Genomic DNA, 27,952 nt, shown 5'->3' with positions numbered 1-27,952 from the left:
GCCGGGCGCGCGCGGATGACGTCACGCGGCGCGTGCCGGGTCGCCCGTGGTAACCCCGGGACCGCGGAAGTGGAGGCCGGCGGGCAGGCGGTCGAGCCAGGTAACCTGTGCGCCCGGGTTGGGTCCCCGCCTTTCTCTCGCCCTCGCCGGCGACAGCAGCGCCCTGTCCTGCTGGCGGCCGGACGCCTGCCCCTGCGTCGCCTTTGCTCTGGCAGCAGAGACCCCCTTCCCCTCAGCTCCCGGGACTCTGGGGGCGGTAACCCGCCCTGGGCACCCCAGCGGAACCCCCAGCCCCCGGCCGGGCGAGGGGCCCGGACCCCGCTTTCCCGCCGCCTCAGCCTCATCTGCGGCCGCCTCCTCTCCCCGCGGGCCCGCGTCCCCCGTCCCGCGCGTCCCCAGCCTGGGCTGAGCAGACCGGCGGGTCCAAGTCGGTTCCTGCCACCTGCGGCGAAGCACGCCCTCCCGCCGCCCCGGGACCCGGGTCGGAAGCGCAGAGTTCCGAGTTGGGTGTCGCCGAAGAGCGTGCCTTCCCTGGCAGTCTGGAGCTGGCGCCCTCGCGCACGTCTTCGCGGGGGCTGGGGGCCTGGCGGTGGCGGCGGTGGCGCAGTACTGTGCACGTCTGTTGTGACAATGATCCACTTGGGAGCCAATCAGCTGCCGAGGTGCATGAACAGTAAACAGCATTTCATTAAAATGCTCCTTGCCTCTGGGTTTCCTTTTGGTTTTCAAGCAATGAGGACAGTTACCTTGCAAAGGTAGCCCCCGAAAGAGTGACAGACTCTCTAGGAATGTTTAGATGGTAACCACGGGATTCATATTGCTCGACAGGAATAATATGGGTTACTACAAAACCAACCGGAGTAGGTGTTGGGTAAATAAAGTAAGAAGCAGAATTCTGCTATTCTTGGGCTCCTTGATGGTTTTGTTTTCTAGTACCCTCTGTATGTTCCATTTTTGAAAGGAGTATATCGTACTTCCTAGCATTCTGAGAAGTCTGCCAATGATTTGCTGATAGGTAAAATTAGATTCTTCTAATATTTGGGGCACAAAGTAGAATAAGGCAGAGAATAATAGTTCTTGTTCATTGTCGGACCATCTGCTGTTTCCCAGGGACTGTGTCCATCACTTCGTGTGTGTTTTCTCTTTAGCTCCCACAAAAGCTTTGCGAGTTAGGAATTTTTATCCCCAATTTACAGAGGGGGAAAAAAAAATCTGTGAAATTGACTTGTTGAATATTTACAGCAACTAAATAGCAGAGCCAACATTAAAATTTAGGTCTACTTATGACTTAAAGGATTTTTTTCCCCTTTTGATAAAAGGATTTTTTCCCCCTTTTGATACCTGGGATTGAACCCAGGGGAGCTCAACTACTAAGGCGCATCCCCAGCCCGTTTTTGTATTTTATTTACCCCATTTTTGTATTTTGTATTTTATTCAGGGTCTCACTGAATTCTTTAAAGCTTCCCGAAGTTTCTAGGCTGGCTTTGAACTCATAATCCTGCTGCCACAGCCTCCTGAGGCACTGTGATTACAGGCATGTGCCACTGTTCACGTTTTTTTTTTTTAATTTTTTAAAAAGAAACTCTAATAGTGATCAAACACTAGATTCTGTGTAGTGTTTTTTTTTTTAAATAATAGTCACACACAATTCTATGAGTTTATTCACTCAAATATCCGAATGATTTGACACTTTCTAGTATCTTTTATTAAGTTCTCATATTCCTGGAATTAAAACACCTGGATAGTTTAATTGGTGATCCTTCTGTGCATGCATATGCAACACACACACACACAGAGACACACACAATGGCAACCTTGGTGGCACATGGTTGAGTGACTGGGATGCTGAAGCAGGAGGATGACAAGTTGGAAACCAGCTTGGGCAACTTAGACCTTGTTTCAAAACCAAAAATAGAAAGGGCTGGGATGGCTCTCAGTTGGTAGAGTGCTTGTCTTCCACATGTGAGCTCTGGGTTTAATTCTCAGTACTGCAAAAAACAAACAAACAGACAAATCCCTGGGATAAATGGTGAAAAAGATTGCTTAGTAAATACCTTTTGTATTTACCTTTTGTGTAGAAGTGAAAATCATTGGCTTTTGGCTACATTTTTTTTTTTAAAGTGCTAAACAGTTTCTTGTCTTCTTAGACATTAAGTGTACTGCACAAACTTCACCTTCCTTTATGCAGTCATGAACATCATGTGTTACCCTGTGTGGCAATCTGGTTGTTTCTTTGGGACTTTTATTGTATTTGACTCCCAAACTGCCTTGTATTTTGAGTTTGCTTATACTTGTGGTCCATCCCTTATTATTGTCATCAACAGATAATGAATAAGTGGTTAAAATACACATGGCAGAACCACACTTCTAGATTTTTATGTTCTGGTTCTCTCTTGTTACTAGCAGCTCAGTGAGCCCATGCAAGGTATATGTCCCATGTATACCTGACCCTTATACCTCAGTTTCATCGTTTGTAAAATAGGAATGAGAAGAATACTTAGAAGATGAGTTGATTATATATAAAAAGCTTATAGGCTGGGATTGTGGCTCAGCGGTCGAGTGCTCGCCTAACGTGGGCGGGACCCGGGTTCGATTCTCAGCATCACATAAAAAAAAATAAAGGCATTGTGTTGTGTCCATCTACAAAAAAAAAAAAAAAAAAAGATATTCTCTCTCTCTCTCTCTCTAAAAAAAGCTTAGAACAAAGCTAAGCATATTTAAAGGCTAGATGAGTGCTGCTTTTATTATCAGGCTGGTCTTGCCTTTAGGTCTTTGGAATTTACATTCTAGTTCTGTGAAAATTATTGTTCTTTGAATGATATTTGATATGGTAATTACCAGTTTATTAGATAGCTAAATTATCCTAACTATAATCCTTCATTCCAAGCCATTCTGGATAGATGTTAATTTATTAAATTCACTTTTATTGTGTCTTTGTTATCTTACTTGAGGTATTTGAAGTGGAGCTTTATATTGGCCTTTTGTAAACACGGGTGTCCTCAGTATAGTTCTCCTTCCCTTTCTACCTTTAAGGAGCCAAAAGGGTTACCTAATCAACAAAGTGAAATAATGTTCCATATGAAAATTTCAGGGTATGTACTCATCTTTAGGTGTGTACTTTAAACCAAGGTCAGTTAAGAGTTGATATTGACTCCTTTTGGTGTCCTTAGTTAGGAACTTAAGGATGAGTAGTTTGTCCTTTATATTAATACCATTAAGGCTCGTATGTGTTTTATGTGCTGTACATTTTTAATGATTCTTTTTATTGTAAAATATACACATCGAAATGTACAGTTTTAGCCATTTCCTAAGAATACAGTTCAGAGGTATTAAGCATATTCACAGTGTTGTGCAATCATCATCATCCATTTCCAGAACATTTTCATCATCCCAAACAGAAACTCTGTCCTTGCTGGGCATGGTGGTACACACCTGTAATCCCAGTGATTTTTGAGACTGAGGCAGGAACATTGCAAGTTCAATGCCTGTCTCAGCAGTTTAGGGAGATTGTCTCAAAATAAAAAATACAAAGTAGCTCAGTGGTTAAGCTTGCCTGGATTCAATCCCCAGTACCATTTAAAAAAAAAAGAGGAAAAAAAAAAAAAAGAAAGAAAGAGGGCTGGGATTGTGGCTCAGTGGTAGAGTGCTTGCCTGGCATGTGTGAGGCACTGGTTTGTATCCTCAGCCCCACATAAACAAATAAATAAAGGTATTGTCCATCTACAACTAAAAACAATATTTAAAGAAAAAAAAAGATCACTTAAGAAAGAAAGAAAGAAATTTTGCACCCACTAAGCATTAAACAGTTAATTCTCATTTTCCTCTTCTCTCCTGCTCTGGCAAGCTCCATTCTGCCTTAAGTTTCTGAGTTTGCCTATTCTAGGTACCTCATGTAGTTAAAGTAGTGTGATGATATTTGTTTATCTGTGACTGGCTGCTTTCACTTAGCATAATTTTTTCAAAGTTAATTTGTGTTGTAACATGTGAGAACTATATTCCTTTTAAAGGCTGAATAATTTTCCATTGTATAGATAAACTGTATATTGAATTATGCTTCTTTATATTTCTCATCTTCTATGATATGGTCTTGGTGATTTGATTTGATTACAGGCTCCTAGAGGATCCAAGTGGGAGATATCAGCTGAAATGATATCATTTTTGAACTATGAACAAAATTCCTGGTGTCCAATGTCAGACTGGAGTCTGGGCATGTGCTGTAATTTTCCCTCATGTAATATACAGTCCAAAACTAGTAAAGAAACTAACACTACTGATAGCACTCCTTGACATCTCTATAGTGTTTACAATGAGTCAGGATTGTCCAATCCACTTTACAAAGGAAGTTGGTACTGTTTTGTTTCTGTTATACAGAATGAGGAAAATGAAACATAGGTAAATTAAGTGAGCTGTTAAAATGACAAGATTGGTAAGTGGTGAAAGTGAAATTTGAACTTGGGGTCTCTGGCTCCAGAGCTCATTTATCCCTAGGGTTTGTCAGTATCAACTTTGTAGTATAACTTGTTTTGCCTGACACTCTCTTCTTATACCTTCTCCTTTTATACCTGCTTTAAAATTGAGAATTACTTCAAGCTTAGTAGACAATGAAAGAACTGAACTCAAACTGTCAAAAGAGTAACAGGTGCCTCTCATTTGATTGGGATGATAGTATTCAAGTGGAATTCAGACTGCATTTTTACAGCTTAGGTTCTTATCCTTCTCTGAGAACCTGATCTTTGAAAAGCAGACCCTGAATCTTTTTATGATCTCGTATTGCATATATATTGTGCTGTATTTGACTTTCACGCTATGGGAATTCTCTGGTAGGAAGAGCTGTTTTCATAATGTTAGTGACGGTCAGAATGGTTTATGGCACTTCATTTTACTACTAACTCATTACTCTGTGTTACTTGATTCCTGATGAAATTATTTTGAAATAGCACACACACACACACACACACACACACACACACAATCAATTTCATCATGATTTTTCTTGGCTTTTGGTTTTTTTGCTTACATTTTATTTCTTTGACATTTGCAATTGAAGGTTTCGTTTTTGAAAGTGATGGAAACCAGGATATGCTGATATATTTTGGCATCAAAGGAGACAAATCAGCCTGTGCCTTTTGGCACCAATAATATCTTGCATATGTCACAAGTATAGCATATATTTAGAGGTATGAACTATCTGTAATGTCTGTTAGAAATAAAATCACAAAATGAATGTTTTGGTTCTCAGGTCCTTATATTTATCTCTTTTACTCTTTATTGGGTAGTTGGGAATCCCAAGCCTGGCTGATTAAATGATTCTTTAAAAATGAATTCCAGTGTTCTGTGTTCCTTTGAATCCTATGTCATTGTATTTGCATAGCATTCTTGCTTATAAAAGGAACCTCCAATTTTTTTTACTCATGTGTATTTGTCATTCTTCTTAGATGTTCTGGATGGGAGATAATGACCTGTATTAGGCAGGTTGCAGAGAGAATGATCTGATAGGACAGATCCCAGATACATGGATTATAAACTTGGTTGTATGTGTGAGAGTAAGAAATCTGGGAAGATTGCAGTATTCTGGGAAAGGGGTGGTGTCATTGGCTAGGAAAACTTGGTTAAAAGAGGTCAGGATTGGGGATTGGATTTGAAGCTACTGGAGCATGGATTGCACAGTCTAGTCATGAGATTTGAAGCCAGACCTGCAGGACACCATCATCTAAGAACTGGGAGAAGGACTAAAGGGGAGCATGTAACCACAAATAGTAAATGAGAGAATCTTAGAGAGGGCTTGGCAATCTGCATTAAAGCTCCAAAATCAAGGATGGAAGAATCCAGGGTTGACTAACAAGAAGTCATTTGCCTCTGCTGTGGAGTTCTAGTAAGCAGCGGGCAGTGGACCAAAAGTGGTGTGGAGTAAGGAGCAAGAGTGAGGGGGAGGGGGAATTAGGGGAGGCTTTGTTCATTCGTGGGCTTTTTGCCCCAGGAGGATATTGGAACATTTACTTACTGCTCGGGTGAAAAGGGCTGGCAAGAGGAGGAAGTGGAGGTAGAGGGTGATTGATGAGGCAGGGACCCAGAGGAGGCCAAGGGAGGATATCCAGAACAGAGGCCATGGTCAGGTCTATACGGGGACATGGGGGACACTTCTACTCTCCTGGGAGGGCTGGGCAGAAGGGCGGGGATAGACAGATGAATTTGTAGGATGGTGGAGAAATGTGTGGAAGTTCTTGTCTGATGGAAGCAAAAGTTCTTAAATGAAGGAAATGAGTTTGCTGACGCCGAGTGTTGGTTCGGTTGGGCAGGGATTGAGGGAAGTACTAAAGTTTAGAATAATCATTGAGGAGAGCAGATAGGAGTTGAGGGGAAGACTGGAGAGGCACATAAAGGGTTACCTGTCTGGTGATGTTAAGAGTCCCACCAAAGTTGGAATTTGAGTATATAGAGGCAGCCATTCTTGTGGCTGGGTGATTTATTTATTTAGCTTTTGTTGAACTTAGTAGGCAAAATTGAGAAGTAGAAAATTTGGATGAGTCAGTTGATTGAGGTTTTGGTTTTATGGAACATTTTTGTCAGAAAGACGAAAGGACAGTAGAATTAAGGTTAAACTGTTCCAAGAGTCACTGAACAAAGGGACCATGTTATAGAAGAAGGCCATGTGGAGCAGGGCTTCTCAACGTCCAGAGCATTTGTAATTCTTGCCTGTGAGGGAGCCAGCCTGTGCACTGTGGGATGTTCTGCAACACGTCTGGCCTCTACCTTCTAGATGCTGGTAGCAGCATCCTCCAGTTGTGAGCATCAAAAATGTCTCCAGACATCGCCAACTGTCTTTGGAGAGGCAAAGTCACCCCAGCTGAGAACCACAGCCCTGGAGTCAGGGAGCAGATGAATGGGTACAGTGGAGAAGCTCAGGGATCAGAGTCTTCAGTGGAGTACATGTCGGTAGGTAAGCAGGAGATGAAGAGGGAGACAGGAGGTCTTGTCTGAAGTTGGATGTTGAAGTGGAATATTTCAGAGGTGGAGCTGTTCCAGGTAATGAAGATGTCAGGGGCAGTCTAATGGCCTTCCCTCTGTTTTTCGTTTTGTAATTGGACTCTACCAGTTTCCTGGAGATTGCAGAGCAGCAGCTTGGGCCCAACAGCAGTCCTGTCCACTTCCAGGCACACTGACCACTGTTGTCTGGCCTCCATGAACTTGTTGAATAATTCTGTTGAAAAGAGTTATGTTTTTTATTTCTTTTTTTTTTAATATTTATTTTTTAGTTCTTGGCGGACACAACATCTTTGTTGGTATGTGGTGCTGAGGATCGAAACCGGGCCGCACGCATGCCAGGCCAGCGCGCTACCGCTTGAGCCACATCCCCAGCCCCAGTTTTTATTTCTTGACTCAAAATATTGTTAACCTACATGCTGTTTGAGAATAAACCTCTATTTTTCACTAAGATTCTATACCAAATGGTGAAATACAGTATCTCCCTTTTTCTCTCTGGACAGAACGAGAATGAAACACTTTTTTTTTTTTTTAATTCTTAAGTAAGATTTTTTAAAAAAGCAATTACAAGGGTAAAATTACTACTTATTTAAATGGCATAACTCAAACATTTGAAAAGCCAATTTTTAAAAAAAATTTTTTAGTTATAGATGGACACAGTGTCTTTATTTATTTTTATGTGGTGCTGAGGATCGAACCCAGTGCCTCACACGTGCGAGGCAGGCGCTCTACCACTGAGCTACTGTTCTACCACCGAGCTATAGCCCCAGCCCTCAAAAACCAATTTTTAACCTCAGATTCATCTATATGGGGAAATTCATATATTAATAAACCACGTATCTTCTAAGGTTGAAAAAAAAGGAGCATTGGTTTGCTGAGTGGCTGAGTGGAGTGAAGGTGAAGAGTGTTGGTGCCAAGTAGGTCATTTTGAGGGTCATTTACCAACTGGGTAGTTATATAGCAAGTGGACATGGTTGATGGGACAGCCTGAGTTTCTGAAGTAAGCCTGAGCTGATGCTGCTCTCCATCCTGGAAGAGCTTCAAAGCTCTTTTCTGACATAGGCCTTTTCTTTAACTCGCACCCCCCTCCTATAGGGTTTTAAAAGCTATGAAATTTATTCAGCATGTTTTTAATAGCAATTTCTAGGTAAGTAGTTCTTTTTACTTTTTCAATATTTTCTTTCTCTGATCTTTTGCCTCTAACTAACTATAATACTTTTCAAAAAGCCCTGGTTCCTGTGCTGGATGACCTAATTTCAGAGCATTTCTTTTGAATTTGGGTTCAGATGATGAAGTCTGTTCTCCTTGGTGGAAGTGTTAACATATCCTTAAATCTTACAACTCTTAGAAGCTTTTCTCTTTCCTCTGCCTTGTACTCATTATTTTGTTGCCTTTTGCTCCTTATTGTTTCATATTTATTTTTATCATGTACTTATATGTATGTGCAGTGTTGGTTGAGAACCAGTTACAGTGGATTCAGTAAACAGGTTATAAGCAACTGATAGAATCTGTGTTTAATGATCTTTCCTAAGTTCATACGTCCAGTAAACTTGTTTTTGTTTTTTCCTAATGAGCTTAGCTGGCATTATTCATCAAGAAAGAATGGGTACTAACTTCTACTTCTTTTAGCAAAGCATTAAAAACAAGACCCAAAATGTTTCTCACAGACACAAGCTCACATAGGTTTTGTTATGGTGTCATTAATGTTCATTGCAAAATAGGAAGTAACTAGGTGGTATTACAAGCCTTGACATTTTAACTGGATGCTCATCAAGGTGATTTTTATGGAAGTTGATCTGTTTGATACAGTTTAAAAGGTGGCTTCTATAAAGAATTTTCTATGATAGGTAAATGTCCTATGTATTTCCTACTAATGATTAATGGTGATTTTTATAACCTTATTTCCATACTTAAATATGATAATTTCTTTTCTTTTCCCTCTCTCCTTCCCTCCCTCCTTTCCTTCCTTCTGAGTACTGGGGATTAAACCCTGGCCTTGCACGTGCTAGTCAAATGCTCTCTCACATCCTCAGCCTGTAAAAAATTAAAAAAATTTTCTTGAGACAGAGTTGTTCACGCTGTCCTCAAACTTACCATCTTCCTGCCGTAGCCTCCCAAGTAGCTGCGATTGCAGACATGCACCACTGCTCCCAGCTCAAATGTGACCATTTCTAAAAGAAAAGTTAACTTATTACCTTGATAAAGAGTAGTGAACAATGTTTCACACAGACCTTTTTTCTTCTTCTTTCCATGCCTCACCCTGTTCCCCTTCCTCTACTCTACTGGTCTTCCTTCTATTTATGTATTTTTAATTGGTGCCTTATAGATATACATAAAGGTAGAACTCACTGTGGCATATTCATATATGTCAGTTTCATTCTGTAGTTCCTCCTTTTCCTTAAACCCCTCTTCCTCTGCTGATCTCACCTCTATTTTTATGGATTCACCTACTCACCCTTCCCTCCCCCCTTATTTTGCTCTAGCTTCCGCATATGAGAGAAAACATTTGACTTTTGACTTTCTGAGTCTGGCTTATCTCACTTAGCATGATGTTCTCCAGCTCCATCCATTTGCTAGCAAATGCCATAATTTCATTCTTCTTTATGGATGAGTAAAATAGCACATTTTCTTTATCCATTCATCTGTTGATGGGTATCCAGACTGGTTCCATAATTTGGCTATTGTGAATTCCACTACTATAAACATTGCTGTTCCTGTATCACTATAGTATGCTAATTTTAGTTCTTTTGGATAAATACCAAGGAGTGGTATAGCTGGGTCATTTAGTGGTATTATTTGTAGTCTTTTGAGGAATATGCATGCTTCTTTCCAAAGTGGTTGTACTAATTTGTAGTCCCTTCGACAATGTATGAAATAAAACCAAGAATCAATAAGTGGGATGGCATTACATTAAAAAGCCTCTGTAGAGCAAAGGAAACAGTTAAGAGTGTAAAGACAGAGCCAAAGAATGAGAAAATCTGTGTCAACTACTCCTCTGACAGGGGTTAATATCTAGGATATATAAAGAAATCAAAACTTAGCACCACAAAAACTAAAAAACAACCCAGTCAATAAATGGACAAAAGCACTAAATAGATATTTCTCAAAAGAAGACCTGATTTATTTTTATGTTTAATATTTAGCACCTCAAAAGAGAAATGGATTGTTCTTTCCAGACCATGGAAATGAACATTCATACTGAATACAGAATATAGACATGAAAGCAGGCAGAAGATGATGTTTTGCACTTTAAAAAGCAGCAGGATTACATCTCAGCGGTTGCTCTCTAGTGGCAGATGACACAGAGCAGTCTGTGTGCCCTCTGCAACCATGCTCAGTGTTTGGCCAAATCTAAGATCAGTGGTCACATTTGAGCAAATGGATACTGAAGGACTTTGTTGGAAGGACTTTTTTGTTTGTGACAAATTTTTTTGATTTGGAGTATTGCTTAACATCTTCTCAAATGAAGAGGGCATTTCAGGTTCTGGAAAACACTATGGTTAGAGTATTTGTTGTGAATAGTCATTTTTTTTAACAATAATTGTAAAAAGCCATATTTTTATACTACATGGTAAATTAAAATGTTAATGTAGTTTTTACAAAATTTAACCAGCTTATTGCCGACACTTTAAAAAACATTCTTAAGTTCCTTCCATTTTGGTGTAATTCTATATTTATTCTCCAGGTTTACACTTTTTTCTTAAGCATATGTATCTTAGCCTATATAAGGAATGGAATTTAAAAGGAAAATAAACTTACTTTAAAAGTAATAAATAAAATAAAACTTCCTAAATAGTTTTAGCATGGTCCCTGAATTGAGTATCAGCTGTATGTTTAAATTTAAAAGACGATTGAACTCCTGAAGATCTTCCAAAGATGTTTAAACTGTAGCAAATACATTTTCTTACCTTGCTCCTGAGAACTTTTTACTTTCTAGAAACTGCTTGTCTTGGGAAGGATGAACTGAACCCATGTTCAGTTTGTCAGTTACAACCTGATGCTGGGAATGTATATTTAAATCTTGATGAAATGGAGTCAAAAGCTACTTCAAGAGAACAGGGTACCCTTTTGCAGTGTGTAAATTCTAAATCTACCTCTGAATGGGAAATCTGTGTTATAGAGTACATTTATTCCCTCAAAGAACCAGAATGTAAATATTGAGATCTGAGGGATTCTGATATTCTAGAGACTCTTGAGTTTACCCTTGACCTCGTTTTGCTCCTGGGTGCATTACTCACTGCTGACTCCATCTGTACAGCTGCAGTCCTGTGATGTGATCACCAAATAAATTTCTAGGTGTGGGGAACATGTCTTGCTTTCTGGCTAAGAAAGTGCAGTTCCGTAGGACAGGAACAGAGGGACCTTCTGCCCTTCCTATGGCTTTCCTGCTTTAGGAAGTATACAAATAGGACAGAAAGACTGAGGGTGCAGGGTAGGAAGGGGCTGTAGGGTCAGAAAGAGGACAGGAAGGGTCCTAATTCCTTGAGTTGCCAAGAAAGGACTTGCTTATCACATTTTTTTTTTTTAATTTGAAGAACTTAATCCATGTATTCAACATTAGGAGTCCTACATGAGAAGCCCTACAGCAAGTGGCTGGAGCATTGCTAGGTGAAAGTATTTGAAATTTACAGTGATTGAAATTTATAGTGAATTCCAAATTATGTTGGCTGGAGCATTGCTAGGTGAAAACATTTGAAATTTATAGTGGTTGAAATTTACAGTGAATTCTAAATTATGTTGGCTTGGAGGAGACTAGCATTAGATTAAACCAGTGGTTCTCAAAGTCTCATCTCTGGACCAAGCGTTACCAGTATCTCCTGGGACTTGTTAGAATGCAGATTATTAGAGCCCAGTAGCCTTTGTTTTAAACAAGATCTTCAGCAGTCCCAAGCACACAACCAAGTTGGAGAACTACTGGCCCAACCAATTCAACCTGATTGTAGTGTCAAAGACCCAGCATTGAAAAATAATGAGTGAGAAGTTACACTAGAATACCCTTTAATCTTTGTGTAGGGATGGCATTACTCTTACAGAGGGTGCTGTATTTTAAGGTGAAGGTCAGAAAAGATTGCTTCATTTTAGGTACAGTAATAGGTAGCATTGTACTTGAGGTGGAGAGTGTCCCCTCATGGCTACAGTTCAACCTAGCCAGAGTCTAATAGAAGAGAGCCTTTTATCTTGCATCCTTATCTTAAATATTTATTCCTTGATTTTTTTTTTTTAACTTTAGCTATACAACGACCTATGAGAGTCCTGTTTTCATGGCGTTATGGTGGGAAGAATTGGTTCAAGTAGTGCAGAAGCGGCATTAGGTACTTAGGAATTGTTTGGAGATTTATTTAAAATGTGGATTACTGGCCACCACTCCCAGAAATTCTGACCTAGTCAGTGTCACATAGTGTATTTCAAACTCCACTCTTGCCAGCCCACTGCTGTCTCCCTACATCATTTCTAGTGCATGCAGCCCTCCCACCATCATTTCTAGTGCATGCAGCCCTCCCACCACACTTCTAGAAACACTCTGCTAGATTTCCAAGGAGAGGTGTTGTATCTGATTATAATTTTGGCTTGTATTCTGAGAGACAAATGTTTTCATGAATTTCTGAGAATATTAATTAAGATATTAATCTTAGTTGCTAGTAATGAAGTTACCTGATTGTTTAATATTCACTGGAAAACTATATAGAGATGCTAGGAATAAAATTATTTGAAAAGTCATGAGTCATGAAGTTAAAACAATACCCCTGGAGATTGGTTTTGTCATACTATTCCACTGTCAAAGCAATCAGCTCTTCACAGGGTCTCCAGGCCTGGTGCCCAGGCCTGAGTTGTGGGGAATGTTGGAAAATGCTGTTTGATGAGCCCCAGGCTGGAGCCTGGGGTCCCTGTCCGGGCAAGGCGTACATTAAATCTGAGGTGACTTACATTTCATTTTTCTGCATAGAATTGTCAAAATAAAATTGTTATATCTAGCTTTCAGGAAAATGATGAATGGGCAAGAAAGGGACAGGAAATGACACCCTCCCCCATCTCCATTCTCTGCCTTCCTCCACCAGGAGGCAATTACAAGTGCTTAGTGGGGAGATTAAAGACAGGTGTGTTCTCTGACCGCTGGAGTGGGTTCTTGCTGGCAGGAGAGGGATCCCCTTTGCAGTGTGGAAAGGAGGTAGGAAGGAGGGGAGTCCAGACTCCAGTGTGCACCATGGGGGTGTCTTGTGCAATGCTGTATGCCCAACTAGGAACGCCTGGGAACCCACCCCTGCACTATGACTTCTGAATGAGGCCAGCCAGCTTCAGGGGCCGTCAGTCGGTGTACTTGTGACTGGTGTTGGCCGGAGGGGCGTAGGGGCCATGCAGAACCCTGCTCGCCACATCAGCCTCTTCCGGGCTCTGTGCTGTTTGATGTGCAGAACATGGCAGTAGCAACTGTCCTCTGAAACTTGTAGAGGAGACCCACACCCCTCTTCCTCAGCTGTCCCTCTTCAAGGCCTGCCGCCTACCACTGTCCTTTACCATTCACTCTTCTTTTATCCCCACATGCTTTGTCCTGTTGCTCCCACTGAATGTGGGCTTCACTTTAGGGACCAGAATAGTCCTAAATGTTGCTGAACAGTGGTTTCCTGAGCATTCTAACTTTCCTGTGACACTTTTAAAAGTAATGGATATGTTACCAGGTGTGCAGTTTTTAAAAACAATGTTTTTCAAGTTGTAGATAAATTGATTAAAGTGTTTACACACACACACACATACATACACATATATACACACTATATATTAAATTTATTAAAATATTCCAAATTTATTTTAGATTTATTAAGGTTTATTTTAGTATATGGTGAAAAATAAGTTAACACATCGAACTTATAATTTTATGCACCTTATTGCCTAAGATGAGGTTAAAAAAAAAAAAGGTAAGTCAGTGGTGGTGGGTTTAGGAGAAATCCTCAGCAACAGTGCAGCCTGAGGGTGGCAGAGATGCTGGAGGTGGTGCCTGTAGGCTGATGTTTGGGAACTGCTGTTCTAAACATACACCCAGGGCTGACGGGTTTTGAAATAGTCTTTAAAGTAACATACAAAATAACTTATAAAGTGGAAGTGCTCCACTGCATTGGAAGGAGATGTGACTTGGCAAAATGTGACTCTTCAACTGCAAATGTCCTTTCAAGCAGTATGTATCTCTTTTAAAAATCCTTTTGAAGTACTGAACTTGTAACAATCCTTGCTAATATCCTTTGTATGCTTTTACTGAGTCTTTTGTTCCAAATTTAGTAATATTTTCTACCTTCTGTAGATCATTTGTTAAAAAAAAAATCACTGTAGAACTTTGTGTAAGTGGTTTGCTAGCCCTTATTCTCAGCTTTATTGACACATATGTGCAGACCATAAGATTCACCCTCTCAGAGTATGAAGTTCAGTGGGGTTTAGTATATTCCCAGAATCGTACACCCATCACCACTATCTTATTTTAGAATATTTTCATCACTGCAAAAGGAATATTGTGCCCTTAGCATCATTCCCCATTTTCCCTTTTCCTTGGTCCCTGGGACCTGCTTATCTACCTTCTGCCCCTGTAGCTTTCCTACTCTGGATATTTCATGTAAATGGAATTACATAACATTTTGCCTTTTTTATCTTTGTTCTTCACTGAGAATAATGTCTTCAAGGTTCATACATTTTCCATTGAGCCACATATCCAGCCTCCTCCCACTTTTTTAGAAACAAGGTGTTCGTAATTTGCTGGGGCTGGCTTTGAACTTGCAAGCCTCCTGCCTCAGTCTCATGAGCTGCTGGGATGAGTACCACCAGATGAGTACCACCATGCTTGACAATATTTCATTCCTTTTTATGGAAGAATAATATTCCAACATGTGGATAGACCACATTTTGCCCATCATTTGATGGGTATTTGGGGATTTGGTTGGTGTGTTTTTTGAACAATATCAAATACATCTAGAGCTTTTTAAATAGTCACTGGATGACTTTGTGAATGTGTTTTATTTTTATTTATTTTTTTTGAGAATTTTAATATTTATTATTTTTTAGTTATCGGCGGACACAACATCTTTTGTTTGTATGTGGTGCTGAGGATCGAACCCAGGCAGCACGCATGCCAGGCGAGCGAGCTATCGCTTGAGCCACATCCCCAGCCCAGTGAATGTGTTTTAGAGGGGATTTATGTTGTGATTGGGAATTGGATTTAGAAGCCCTTCTAACGGTGCTTTGAGGAATCTATATCTTTAGTTTCCTTTTGCAAGTAAAATACATTTTCCTAAGAACCTGAGTAGCTACTGTTTCTTCATAGAAAAACATTTGTTTTTGGTATGGGAAATATTTTCACATCTTTAAGGACTGAATTTCAAAAATAGTTTTTATTAAGTAGCTTTCTTCGACATTTTTAGCAGAGGAAATATCTGAAAAGCCAATATTTTTATCCATATTTTCCTAATCCTTTTATTTTTGCCCTATTGAACTCTGTAACCCAGTTCTATTAATTTATGTCCTGTTTGCAGTGCGAATATTTATAGACAATAATAAATTAGTTTTTCTAATGGGTTTTAAATGTTTTGTTAAATTTTATCCTGATATAACAGAAATTACTGGGTGGTCTGGTAAATCTTTAAATGTTAAGCCAGTTCTTTTCTATTTTTAAAAGCTGCATTAATTGAATTATATCTACAAAAGTGTTCAGCAGTTATTTTTCTTGGCCCAGCCTTGGTGTACAAAGCACGTCATGGAATAATGGACCTGCCTTTGGCATCTGCTGTTGTCATACTTTATTTCAACCCTTGTACTCCAAACCTGGGCCCACCACTGTGCCCTGGGGATTTTGACTGAACTTGACTTGGATTTTGAAGACTTTAGAAACCATGTGATGAGAGAATGGGGTTAGAGAACTGAGGCGGTTCAGCTGTGGAGGACAAGACGTCACAGCAGCCCTCTCAGCTGGTCAGACTATACAGAAGTTTATTCTTGTCCAGGTTGTTGTGGGGAGAAATTCCAGGGAAACACATGTCAGCAAGGTCCCTACTTTGTTGGGTTCTGAGGAGGCCTACAGCAGGGTTTGTTTTGTAGCTTCCATGCTTCTACACCTAGTGCTTCTATATTCCCCATTGCCTAGTGTGTGGTGCTAAGAATGACTTCTGGTTTGTATTTTGCCCATTTAGGATGTATATAGTGTTGCATTATGACATTGTTCTGTCGTTATTAATGCCTGATTCTAATTTAACCAATAAGTTTAACAGGTGAAGTACTATTTGCTATTTTGTAATTTCCCATGTAGTTAAGTTTTATTAGATCAGGATTAAAATATCCCTTCCATTTGATGTAATGTGTAAGGTTTTGTCAGTTCCTAAAATGTAGGACCTGCAGTGTGGTGTAGCTTGCCTGGCTAATAAGCAGCAGAGTGGTGCTGTTTGAGAGGTGGTGGGGGGACTCTGGTGCTGGTGGGGTCAGGTCAGTGTGTGGACCTGGGCAGTTCTGACCTGTCAGTGTTGTGCCCTGTCTGCTTCGGCTTATGGGTTTGGGATCCAGTTACTTCTCTGTACTTTAAATGAGTCTTGGATTTTGATCTAGTCTTGGATTGGGCTTTCGGCAGCAGAGTGTGGTATGAGAGTCCTGGGTCTGGAGCGACACTTCATGGATTCAAATCTCTCCTGTCTAATGACTGTATGTGCTTGGACAGGTATCTCAACTTCTCTGGGCCCAAATTTACTCATCTGTAAAATGGAGCTTAGAGTATTCGAGTCATTGGTAGAAGGGTTAGGTGCAAGGATATACTCAGTGTCCTAGACTGTTTCATATTAGATGTTAGATGCAGTTCTGGTTTGTTAATACTGGTGTATAAAGGTCAAGTGCCTTTCCAGAGGTCTCTGAATAGGCAGAAGGAGTTTCAAATTCACTGAACTCCTGAAGGGGAAGGACCGATCTACCTGGTCTCCTGAAGGGCCTTACATCTCAGGACCTTACATCTCTGGAAGTTTTGAATGAATGGGATTCTTTGGGACCTTACATCTCTGGAAGTTTTGAATGAATGGGATTCTTTGGCTCTCTATCATCTGGACCTGTTCCTGCTTTGTTCCCCAAGCCTCTGAAATGTGAGATGCCCTTGTGGTGGGTGTTGTGTACGATTTTTTCAGAGGAGCATGACTGAATGTGTAGATATTCTGTTGGGACAGTAGGATGTCAGGGAAAATTTGCACCACTTGTGCTATAGGAGAAAGTTATAGCACTGAGAGAGAGGTTGAAGAGAACAAGAAGAAAATACATGAAATGGATGAGATGACAAGCTGAACTGTAGCTGAATTCCTCTGTGTATTGTATGCATTTAGTTTCATATGATTGAGGAACCCATTCAAAAAGTGTCTGGTAGCCATTCATTCCTGCTGGTCAGCTCTGTCTAGGAGGGGCGTCAGGAACCCGCAGCCACTATCGAGACTGCTTCTCCCCCAGGTCTGCATCCTCATGTCTTCTTCCTTGCTGGGCTCGTCCTCTTTTTCTCTACTCATCCAGCCTTCTCTTGGAATTCTGTTTTCCCCAAGACTGGCTGCAGAGTCCCCGCATTTTTCTTAACGTCTGCCTTTCCTTATTGTCCCAGTGGTTGTCTTTAGACTCTTTCCTGATTAAGCTTTCACTGTTGAGCCTTGCGGGAGAATGTAGAAGTAGGCTAACAAAGGCAGATTAGGAAGGTTTCCTTCGTCCTGTCCAATTCCCAGCTAAGATAGCAACTACTAAAGTTGTCACTGGAAGGCAAGAGCACCAGGCTCACCAAACGCACTCTGTTCAGCAGGGCTTGCCTCTGCCCTCCTGGAAGTCCTTTGTCCCACTGGTGGAGATTGATGGAATCAGAAAGTCACAAGAGTCTTCCCCATGGTGAGTGTGTGGTTTGCGTTGCCAGAGACCTCTAGGTAGGATGATGCTCTTCTTTAAGTACACTTTGAATTCATTTTAACCAGGTATGGCGAGCTGGTGAACACAGACAAGCTCCTGTGAAAGAGGTTTACTGTTTAGAGTTCCCAAGAAGAGGGGGCAGGCTTGCCACACAGGCCACACACAAGGAAGCACCAGGGCTGGGCAGAGGCAGGAGAGGGAGGGAAAGCATAGGCACACAGCAGCTCTTGTGGCTTCTGTGAGAAAGGCCAGGCTAGGCAGGGTAAGCACTGTAAGGTTGGCTACTTACAATAATTCTGGAGGGCTCTGGGCAATAGGGGCAGTTTCTAATTATGTGACATCTGGCTCTGGGGTGATTTAGGGCCTAGGAAACATTGGTTTGGTGTGTGAGAGTTAGACAGGGAGGTGGCTGGTGGTGTGGACTGTGGATTGTTTGGTTTGTACATGAAAAGTGTGTTTTTTGGCAAATTGTTTGCTAGCCCTGGGACGGGACAGTCTCTTCAGGATCAGCAGTGCCCAAGATGTCAAAGCTTCAGAAAATAAAATATGTGACGAATACATGCCTTTTCCAAGAGAACTGTGCTTATTACAGAAGTGGTTGTGTGGATGGCATTTTTTCAGCGAGGGCTTCCAGCACCCCTGAAGTCTAGTTTAGTAGGCGGGGTCTGCATGCCTCCAGCAGTGACCAGCCATGCAGGACACAAGATCATGTGCCAGCAAGATTGGCCAAGGGTAGTGGAAGTTCAGGGAAAGGACAGAGGAGCATGTCAGGAAGCAGCAGAGGGCAGCGGTTAAGAAGGGAGCCTCTGGGGGCAGACTCTGGGGTTCACTTCTGGCTTTGTCAATTACTGGCCCTATAACCTTGAGCAGGCTATATAATCCCTTGGTTTTAGTTTTTTCATCTGTGAAACAAGCTTAATAACACTAATAGTTGTAGAGCCCATGTCATGATGTTATTGTGATGGCTATGTGAGTTCGTGAGTCAGAGTGCTTGGTACATAGTAAGCATTCAGTGTCAGCTGGTGTTAGCTGGCCATTTTGGCAATGTTGATTCTTCTAATCCGTTAACATCCGAGTCTTTCCATCTTCTAATGTTGCCTTCAATTTCTTTGATCATTGTTTTATAATTTTTATTGTTGAGGTCTTTCCTTTTTATGGTTAGGTTTATTCCTAGATTTTATGTTTTTGTTTTTTTAAAGGTATTATGAATAGGATTGTTCTCTTGATTTCTTTCTGAGCAAGTTCATTATTGGTCTATAGGAAAGCTACTGATTTTTCTATGTTAATATTATATCTTTCTACTTTGCTGAATTTGTTTATCAGTTCCCTTTCATCTTTAATATCTGTTCTAATATTCCCTTTCATCATCTAAATTACCCTTTCAATATGTTTAGGATTTTGTAGGTACAGAGGTATATCATCTGAAAATGGGTGATTTGACTTCTTCCTTTTCTATTTGTTTCCCTTTTATTTTTTTTTCTTGCATGATTTTTCTGGCTAAAATTTTGAGTATTATATTGAATAAGAGTGGTGAGAGTAGACATCCTTGTCCCATTCTTGATTTTAAAGAAATAATTTCAGTTTTTCCCCATTTAGTATGATGTTAGGAATGGATTTGTGGTATAGCCTTTATTATGTATGATCCTCTGTAACCTTATTCAGGGATTTTTTTTTTTTTAAGTCATGAAGGGAAGTTGAATTTTTCTGAAGGCTTTTTCTGCCTACTGAGATGATCATGTGATTTTTACGTTCTTGATTCTATATATGTGATATATTGCATTAATTGACTTGTGTATGTTGAACCTGCTTTGCATCCGTGGAATGATGCTTGTAGTGGATGATCTTTTTAACATGACAATGAGTTTAGTTTTACTGGGAATTTTTGCTTCTGTGTTCATCAACAATATTGGTCTATAGTTTTTCTTGTAGTCATGTCTTTTTCATGTTTTGGTAACAGGGTAATGTTGGCTTTGTAGAATTGGAACAGTTATTTCTCTTTATATTTGATGGAATAGTCTGAGAAGCATTAGTATTAGTTCTTCTTTAAATGTTTGGTAAAATGCAGCTGTGAACCTGCCTTGTCATTTTGCCTTTACTTTGTTGGGAGACATTTTGTTGTTGCTTCAGTCTTATCACTTGGTATTGATCAATATAGTTTTTTTTGAAATATACTGTTGGTTCAATTTTGGTACATCATATGTGTCTGGAAATTTCTCCACTTTTTCCCTAGATTTTTCGATTTGTTGGTGTATAATTTTTCAAAATTCCCTAATGATCCTCTGAACAGTGGTATCTGATTTAATATTCCCTTTCATCTCTAATTTTATTTATTTGGATCTTTTCTGTCTTTCTTTTGGTTAGTTTGGCTAAGGGTTTTCAAAGATCTGGCTCTTTGTTTCATTGATACTTTGTATTGTATTGCCAGGAAATGACATTTTTTAAAAATTATTTCTTTCCTTTTACTGTTTTGTTAGGCTTGTTCTTGATCTTGAGATGTGTCAATAGATTATTTGAGATTTCTCTGTTTTTCTACTATGGGGAAGTATAGCTATAAATGTTCTTCTTAAAACTGCTATCACTGTGTCACACAGGTTCTGGTAGTTTATGTTTCCATTTTCATTTAATTCTATGAATTTTGCCCCTACCCCAATTTCTTGAATGACTCACTGCTTTTTCAAAAGTGTATTGTTCAATCTCCATGTTTGTGTAATTTATGCAATTTCTCTTGCTGTTGATTTTTGGTATCATTCCATTATGGCCTGAAATAAAACGCAAGAAATTATCTTAGGCTTTTTTTTTTTTTTTTTTTTTTTGTATTTGCTAATATTTGCATTAGGGCCTAAAATATGGATTGCTTTGAAGGAAGTTCCCTGTATTAATGAAAAGATTGTATTCTGTTAACTGTTAACTATCTTTAGATAGCTGTTCATGTTAAATCCACTTGATCTTTAGTGTAATTTAACTCTGATATTTCTTTGCTGATCTTTTGTCAGGAAGATCAATTTGTTGGCAAAAGTGAGGTATTGATATCACTCACTGTTAATGTATCGGGGCTTATCATTTCTGATTGATATTGGCCTGAAATTTATTTTGCTAGATATTAGTATAGCTATTCCTGCTCGCTTTTAGATTCCATTTGTTTAGAATATCACTGTCCTTCATTTCACTTTCAGTCTGTATGTCTTTTCCAATGAGATGAGTTTCCTGCAGAAGGCAAACAGTTGGGTCTTCTTTATTAATCCAGTCAGCTAGTCTGCGTATTTTAATTGGGAGAATGCAGATAATTTGCATTCAGAGTTTATTATCAAAAGAAATGTACTAGTTTTTGTCATTGTGTTGTTTTTCTTTTAATGGTTATGAATATTCTGTGCTTTTTTTCTCTCATTCATCATAGACGTTTGATAGTGTACTAAAATAATCGTGTTTGTTTCTTTCCTACTTATCATTTGCTTCACTACTTTTCGAATGGGGTTTCTTCTTTCCTGTGCTCTAGTGATTGTGTTTATCTTGGGTTTAGGGTTCCTTTGAGTATCTTCTGTAATGCTGGTTTACTGGTTATTAATTCTTTTACTTTATTCTTATATTGGAAGATCTTTTTTCTTCTTTGCTGGATAATAGTAATCTAGGTTGGCAGTTATTTTCTTTTAGGTCTTGACATGCATCATTCCATGCTCTCCTTGTATTGAATGCTTATGCTGAAAAATCTGCTGTTATTCTGATGACCTTTACCTTTATATGCGATTGGGTACTTCTCTCTTTCAGCTTCTCATATTCTTTCTTTGTTTTGTACTTTTGGCAGTTGGGATGTAAATGCCTCCAGTACCTGGATGTCCATATCATTCCTAAGATTAGGGAAATTTTTCAATGAATAGGTTTTCTATGCCATTAGTCTATAGTTTGACTCCCTCTTCTTATCCTAATATTCAAATGTTTGGTCTTTTAATGTTCTCTCTGAGATCTTGTATGTTCTGTTCATGGCTTCTTATTTTTTTCTTTTTTATTGTCTGAATATAACAGTTCATCCATCTTTTCTTCAAGTCATGATGGTATTCCTTCTTCTGCTTGGTCTAGTTTATTGGTGAGGATTTCAGCTGAGTTGTTTGACTTATTGATCTTTTCATTTCCAAGATTTCTATTTTTCTTTTTCAGAATCTCTCTTTATTGAATTTCCCTTTTACATCCTGCATTGTCTTCCTTAATTCATTCCATGTTTTATTGGCATCTTTTAAAATTAATTGATCATTTAAATATTTTTTTGAATGCTTAGACATTTCATCCACTTTGATACCTTTGGTCACAGATACCAGGGAGTCTCGAATATTTGGAGGAGTCAGGTTGCCTTGTTTTTTCATGTTTCTTGTGTTTCTTTGCTGAGATTTCTGCATCTGTTGGGCCGGATCTCTCTTCACTTCTGTGTGAGGGCCTTCTCTGATGATGTATACCAGAATATTGATTTGTTGTGTAGTGTCGAGTTTAATTCCAAGTTGTCTTCATGTTGTTTCCCTACGGCTTCTTAGGGTGCAGTAGGTGGATCTTAACTCTGCATGTTGTGTTGGAACCTGAGGAACTCTGTAGAGCCAGTGTGAGGGCCCTCTGATAGTTAATCTAGGTGTGCTGTAGGCAGTGGAGTATATGAAGTGTGCCTACTGGGTAACCTCCAGACTTATCTGCCATAGGTTTTATGAAAGTGTGTGAAAGCAGCCTGAGTTAAGGCCTCTTGTGGGTGGAGTGATCTCAACAGTCATGTGGTTTCTCTCTGTTTTTGGCTAAGCGGGGTGAGTATCCAGTGTATGTCTTCAAGTACCCTAGTCTGCGCCTTCTTGGGGCCAGGTCATCAGCTAGATGGCTTTTGTTACCCCTATTCTTTTAGTTGCAGCATCTACTGAAGTTTGAACAAGACTAGGTTGTGGATGGAATAAGGTACAAGTTCTCTCATCTGAGCTGGGGGCGGGTAGGTCAGCAGCAAGCCTCCCCCCCTTCCCCCCCCCCCCCCCCCCGCAACCTGGTCATGGGCTCAATCCCTAGCACTACTTTGAGAGGAAGAAATAACCATGAGTCACAGCAACTTAAAAGTCAGCCAGAACCAGGCGCACTGTTGACATCCCAGCTCCTGGAAGGTGGAGGCGAAGCAGGGAGTCCCTGTCTCAAAATAAGAAATGAAAAGGGAGGGGTGTGGAGCTTAGTGGTAGAATGCCTCCGTGTTAGTCCCAGTACTTCAACAGAAAAAAAAAATGCAAATCAGAAATAGACATACAATAAAAACCTTTTAGAAACAACAACTAGGGCTGGGGTTGTGGTTCAGAGGTAGAGCACCTGCCTAGCATGTGTGAGGCACTGGGTTCGATCCTCAGCACCTCATAAAGTAAAATGAAGACATTGTGTCCGCCTATAACTAAAAAATAAATATTTAAAAAAAGAACTCTATTAACAAAGAACATAGATTAAAACTTAAATGTTAATGAAAGTAAAATTAGGGCTGGGGATGTGGCTCAAGCGGTAGCGCGCTCGCCTGGCATGCGTGCGGCCCGGGTTCGATCCTCAGCACCACGTACCAACAAAGATGTTGTGTCCGCCGAGAACTAAAAAATAAATATTAAAAATTCTCTCTCTCTCCCTCTCTCTCTCTCTCTTTCTCTCTCTCTCCTCTCTCACTCTCTCTTTAAAAAAAAATTAAAAAAAAAAAGTAAAATTAATGATACATTTCAAAAGGGAGAAGGCAAGAAGAGAATGAAAAGAAAAAAAGGGAAATAAAGATGAAAGAAGAAAAACATCAAGAATTAAAAAATATGTAAAATTAGGTGTAAGTATGAAAAAATAACAAGGGAAAACAAAATAAACAACACAGAATAAAGCAAGCAAAAGCAGTCAACAATTTCCCGGGTCCCAGGTATGTGAAAGGGAGCGATGCCTTTCAGACCTCAGATTTTGGAACCTGTCAGCCAAGCAGGCCGAGCCCGCCCACCTCTTGCACCAGCAGGGGCTTCATGCAGTGGTGGTGGCAGGGCTATGTCCCCTGGAGGCCTCTGCATGTGCATGGGTGGACGGGATGTGGCAACAATAGGAGGCCCTGCCGGCCCCTCTGCCCCGTGGAGCCTGTGGATGGTCGGATTGCGCTCCTGGACCTCCAGTCGTGCATGGGCCGAGTTACTAAGCCTGGCATGTACCCTGAGGGCCTCTGAGCAGCTGGAGGAAGGACTCTGTCCTGCCCTCTGCGCTGGAGGGGAGCTGAGAGACCCCAGCCCTCCTGGCCGCTGTGCTGTGGGGGGCCGCCTTGGAGAGAATCCACACTCAGTTGGCTTCCTGCTCCCAGAGCTCGCCTTGCCTTACCAGTTTTGCATGGCAGCACCTTCTGCTTCCCTTGACTGGCGACCTGGTGTCCTACCCAGAGAATTCTCAGCAGCTTTGTGTCATAACCAGTTCCTTAGGCCCAAACTGTTTGATGAGAAGAGAAGAATCTGTTGGGTCTTGGGGATGTAAAGTGCTGGGGCTTTTTAATCTCTCCAGCAGTAAGCCCAGACCAGGGGACCCTTCTTGGCACCACCTGAATATGGTGGGAAGCACTGAGAAGTGCCAACCCACTGCAGATGCCAAGGCTCCTGTCTGCTTACGTTGTATTTACCTGGTGCTGGATTCAGGACTTGCTAAGGGTGCTAGGACTTGCTCACCTACAGCCTGGGTAAAGGGTACTTCTCCAGCAGGCTACCAAAGTACTTAATATTGGGTGCTTGTATTTCTAATAACCAGTATTTCTGGGTTGTTACCTGCTCAGACTATGATTGTACTCCAGAGTTTACCTATGACACCCCTCCCCCATGCAGCCATACCTTGTTGCCGTGGTTTAATCTAGTGCAGAAGCAGGGGAGTGCTGAGTGCCTCTAATCTTCCTCATCTCTCAGTGCACTAAAACAAACAAACAAACAACAACAACAACTGACAAATCAAGTTTTTTTGTCCCTGGATGATGGATGGGGAGTTGGCTGTATATGCATTGAATAAAATGACAAGAAGTGATAAAGGAATCATCTACAAAGTTAGTCTTGATGGGGGAAATGTACCTGTAATAGGCCATGCCGAGATTTGCTTTGCTGTGTTCTATGGACATATTTTTAACAATTTTAATGCAGAAGGATTATTTTTTAGTTTAAAACATAAGCATTTCCAGCATAGATGTCCATTAACAGATGAATGGGTAAAGAAAATGTGGTATATATACACAGTGGAGTTTTATTCAGCCATAAAGAAAAATGAATATGTCATTTGCAGGAAAATGAGTGGAACTTGAGATCATTATGTTAAGCAAAGTGAGCCAGCCTCAGAAGGTCATATGCTTTCTCTCATATGGGGAAGATAAAGAGGAAGAAGGGAAAAAAAGGAGGAGGTCAGGGATTTCATACAAATCAAAAGGATATCAGTCAAGGAAAGGGACCAGAGGGTGGGAGGTGGAGAGGGAGGGGGAAAATGTTGGGGAGTGATATTGGCCAAATTATATTGTTATATTGTGTGCATACATGAATATATAATGAAAAATCCCATCATTATGTAGGATTATAAGGTACTAGAAAAAATGTGGAAAGAGGGAAAAAATAGGTATTTCATGTGAAATTTTTAATTGATAGTGCCAGGAAACAATCAATGTTCATTAAGACATATCTCCTAAGGAGGAATCAGGCATTGAAGTTCAGTAGGTGCATGACCTGAAGTTCAGCCCCTTGATTGGGCAGCTTCTGTCGGTGGGTATAACTTCTTTGAAAATGGAGTCGAAATTTCACTTAACTGAAATGAGTTCTCCCAGGAATCCTTTTCTGAACAGTCTGTTGTAATTTAGTCTAAGTGGCACTCTTTAGGGAACTGAAACATGCTTTACTTTGCAAGCAAGTAGCAATCAGAAGAAGAAATTCTTTTTCTTTGAAATAGAGAAATCACTTCCAATCTGATCTTTGCATCCCCATGCCTGCTGATAATGTGAGCATGAACACATTAAGCATAACAGAGGAATGGCTTGTGTGCTCAGTTGTGATCAGGAGCGCTAGAGAACACACAGGCTAACACCAAGGTAGGTGCAGTCCATCCTGTCACATCATGCTTACACAGAGCTCAGAGTAGGCTGACACTGGTGTGACTTCCAGTGTTCTCAGGGTAGACCTCTCCCTACCCTAGTCTAGTTATCATGTGTAAATCAAGCTGCAGTTGACAGGTATTTGCTTTCTTTATCCTGGAAAAGGTCTTTGAGTCAGACTCTGCTCTGGCCTCACTGTGTTGAATTTCATCACAAGCACTTTTATAATTCCCACATTTTTTTCTTCTTTTCATACACATATCTCAATTGGGTCTTTCATTACATGATTACAAATTGTATGCTTCGTGAAAGCAGTAAATTTAAAGAAAGATTATTTAAAATCTGAGGCCAGAGAGCATGGTTTCTCTTACTTACAGTTTGGCTTAAAGATTGGTATTTAAGTTGGTATCATTCCACATGTGGTAATCCTGCAAAGTGCTACAAATTTTTATTTATAGTTAAGGGAATAAACCCAAATCCACTCTTCATTATGTTGTCTTGCATTATTTGCTCAGTGATAAATGACATTGACGTGTGGGTGCGAGTTTTGCAATGAAAGACCCTATTGTGGCCTATGAGGCTGGGGCTGGGGTCCAGTCAACATCACGTTTTTAGAGGGATTTAAATTCAGAATGTCCTGGTCCTTGCAATTTAAACATATAGCTTTATGTTGTTTTAACACTGTATTTTTACTCAAAGTAAAATAAAATAAAAAGGAATGAACAAAGAGGGAAAACTTAAGGTTGTAATGTTAGAAACCAAATAAAATGACTGAAGGCATATCCTAAACTCAAAGATTAAAATTGTACCAGAGATAATAGCAATCCTTTGAGTGGCCTGTTTCTGCTATTTAGAAATGACTTCTGCTTTGAAAATTTATTAACTGTTGGATGCCAGAGAACCAAATTAGAGAGATCTGAAGACAGGCTGAAAGAAAAATTCTGAGGGGCAGGGAAGTTGAAGAGCTGCCTCAGCCTTTGAGGAAAAAGTAGTTCCATGTCATGTCAGTTTATCCAAACCAGTGTTCAGGAGAGTTTTTGAGGAAGGAAAGAGGTGGATATTTTGGAGGGTGGATTAGTCTTAGATTATATTTGTTTTGTTTTGAAATAGAAACATAATAAATAAGAGGGAATTTCAGTTTTGAATCAAGTAGTTCAGTCTCCACTCATCAGAAGTTTGGATAATTAAATCAGGAATCTACTAAAATGCCATTTTGCTAAGTACAAAATGAGGGATCTTCTAAAAAGTTAATAATTAAGTAAGATTTTAGGGGTAATATATCTGAAGCAAATGTGCCCTCCTTTCCCATTCATTCAGAACTGAAAAGAAAATCATTCCACAATTTTCTGGGTCCTTCATCATTTCTGATGAGAAGCCAGATGTCACTCTGACAGGAAGACAACTTTCAAATGTGTTGTTGTTCCACGTATGTACTGTGTCATTTTATTGTGGCTGCTTTTAAGATTTTTTTTTTTATCTTTGGTTTTCAGCAGTTTGATAATGGTGTACATAGATATGATTTCCTTTATATTTATCCTGCTTGAGCTTGCTCAGATTCTTGAGTCTTCAAATTTATAACTTACCAAATTTGGAGAATTTCAGCTATTTTTAAAATAATCTGTATCTTTTGGGATACTTTCAGAGGTTGCAGAGTTAGTATAGGGAGTTCCTACACACTCATCGCCCGGCTTCCCCCAAGATTCACGTATTATGTAATTAAGATGTACTTGTTAAACTACAAAAGTAATGATGGTACAATGCTATGAACTACAGTTTTTCTACTGATGTCCTCCTCTTTTTTTTTTTTTTCTTCCTGTTTTAGAATCCCATCTAGGATACCATATTGCATTTTATCATCGTATCTCCATTCTGTAAGTCTTTCAGACTTCACTTACTATTCACAGCCCTGACATTGTTGATGGGTGCTGAGCAGATGTTTTTCAGAATGTCCTTCAGTGTGAACGTGTCTGATATTTTCTCAGGTTTACATTGATTTAGGGACTATTATGGAGGCAAGATGCCTTTCTC

At 40.1% G+C, this 27,952-nt stretch overlaps 1 long non-coding RNA gene across 1 annotated transcript; it reads left to right on the top strand.

The window, feature by feature from the left end:
• The first annotated feature begins 39 nt into the window (after positions 1-39).
• LOC308631374 lies at positions 40-27,783 on the top strand. The gene is made up of 3 exons (XR_014018178.1): positions 40-100; positions 27,242-27,350; positions 27,747-27,783. It is a non-coding gene; the product is annotated as an uncharacterized lncRNA (long non-coding RNA).
• The last annotated feature ends 169 nt before the right edge of the window (positions 27,784-27,952 follow it).

This window comes from Spermophilus citellus, assembly GCF_964194105.1.
Source record: "Spermophilus citellus genome assembly, chromosome: 12".
Lineage (NCBI taxonomy): Eukaryota > Metazoa > Chordata > Mammalia > Rodentia > Sciuridae > Spermophilus > Spermophilus citellus.
Note: the sequence above shows the minus strand (reverse complement) of the source record. Positions and strands in the feature narration are given on the sequence as shown.